This window comes from Dendrobium catenatum, unplaced genomic scaffold, assembly GCF_001605985.2.
Source record: "Dendrobium catenatum unplaced genomic scaffold, ASM160598v2 original_scaffold_231522, whole genome shotgun sequence".
Classification (NCBI taxonomy): domain Eukaryota; kingdom Viridiplantae; phylum Streptophyta; class Magnoliopsida; order Asparagales; family Orchidaceae; genus Dendrobium; species Dendrobium catenatum.
In genome coordinates, this window is record NW_021549930.1 from 1 (window position 1) to 2,127 (window position 2,127).

Sequence of the window (2,127 nt, forward strand, 5' to 3'; positions counted from 1 at the left end):
TATGTGATTAAATTATATATGTTAAGAGCTATAAGTGGCCAAAATATTTTGAGATTCTATTTGTGTCAAGAAATTGATGGGAGTTATAAGGGGCTAGAATCATTTAAGATTCTGTCTGAGATAGGGATATGTGATATATTTTAGTGCTATAAGCACAAATAAAAAGGGAGTTATAAGGGGTCAGAATCTTTTAAGGTTCTGTCTGGCCGGGAAATGTGATATGAACTGCTTTGTGATGCGAATTTCAATTTATTTATTTGTTCAATATTGTTATTTAAATCAAGGAATAACTGTTATGTATTAATTATAGTTTTTGGTATAGTAATTTATATTAAACTACATTTAACTGCTTTTAAGGATGCAACAAAATATTTGAATATTTAGATTGATTTGTGTGACTTGGTGAGCTGTTGTATCTCACTGTCATTTTGCTTCTAGTTTTCAGGATCTGGGAAGGAAAAAGAGATTGTAGACTAGCAGTTAATGATGAGATATGAGGCTATATGAATTTTGCTATTATGATTTTTGTACAGTCACGACTAATAAAATTTTTAGTTTTGTATCTCTTGCATGTAGCCATATATTATAGTGTAGATATTTATTTTGATGAGTTATTTTTAATATTTAGATATTTTAGTAGCTTACTCGGTATTTGCTAGGTATTTGAAATATATCCAAAAGGTGATGGGATGTTGTTCGGCTCGTCAAGGATTTAGAAAAACGCACGCGCTAGAACCCAAAAAACTGCGGGTTGGGTCGGCGACTTTTCTTCATGCTACGTGTCGCTAAAATATTGGTGGCCGAACAAAGAGGAGTGTACGTTCACCGGACCTAATAAAAGTTCCCTAAAATATATTCTAATGGGAATAATATTTTTAAGGAAAATGTTATTTCATGAAGTCTGTAAGATTATTTATATATTTTTAAAACATATATGAATAATATGATCATTATCATAAATTCATAAGAATAAAATATAAATATTTAAGATATAATTTTTATCTATCATTTTTTTTATTTCTTGCACTCCTACTCTGAGCTAGAAGAACCCTAAAAATTAGTACTCTCCAGAGGCAGGATAAGTTCACCAACTTTTTCTTCTTTTTTAACATATCCCCTAATCACTCACAAATGAGTTCCTTCCAGAGGTAAAGGTAAGTTCCCCTATTTTCCCCTGATTTTTCCCATTTTCAGTCTCTATTTTGTAATTAACAAAAGTAGCTAGCATTGAATCCCCATATTATCCTTCAAATTTTAGGGGCATCAAGAGAAATAAGAAGTCCCGCCTTCAGAGGCAAATCCAAACAAGAAAACCCTAGCAGGGAAGTTCCACTTGCATTGTTCAACGCAATATCCTTTTTTTTCCTCTTTGATTCAGTGAATCTTCGGACCTCTATATATTCCGAGACGTTCTTCTTTTCGTTCGACTGATCTGCTTAACTTTTATTAGTCTTTTCCAATGAATTTTCAAAGTTTTTAATAAGTCGTTGTTCTTGGTTCCTGAAAAAGGATTCGGTGACTTGCTTGTAATTGCATTTGACTGCCCTCCTTTGTTTTTATTCTTTCGAACCACGTGCGAAGATCAATCTCATTCTACATCTTTGCTCTCTGGAAGATTTCCCCACACAGCGAAAACTTCACTCCTTCATTTTAACGAGTTAAGAGTGGAATGAAGACATAGGGTTGGTGACAAATGGATTCTATATTGTTATCCTGGGGATTCCTCCTCCTTTATGCCATGCTTGTGCTCTGGAACTCCAAAGCGATGCTATTGATGGAAGGGCGGCTCTCCGCATGTTGCGCCACAAGCATGCCCCATGAATCTAAGAAAAGTGCACGCATCGCTGGTAGAAAAAGATGAATCAAGGAGTTTTCTATAAGGTTTTATAGAAACTTTCAAGTGATGGACATCAATTAAGGATCCAATTGACTTGAGGCTGGTTTGGAATGCTTTTGCATCGACATTTGTGATAATTAGGTGAGAAGAAGGTTGCATAATGCCTGTCATCTTAGTTAGTTAAGTCTCTGATTTAGTTCTCCTTATTCTGTGTATAAATGTGTGCCTTATGTTCTCTAAGATGTTTATAGGGCAATCTTTCCATTGTGCATTTTTGGATCAACAATTAT

General features: G+C 34.2%; 1 long non-coding RNA gene across 1 annotated transcript; it reads left to right on the forward strand.

The window, feature by feature from the left end:
* The first annotated feature begins 1,072 nt into the window (after positions 1–1,072).
* LOC110109049 lies at positions 1,073–2,127 on the forward strand. The gene is made up of 2 exons (XR_002304532.2): positions 1,073–1,154; positions 1,259–2,127. It is a non-coding gene; the product is annotated as an uncharacterized LOC110109049 (long non-coding RNA).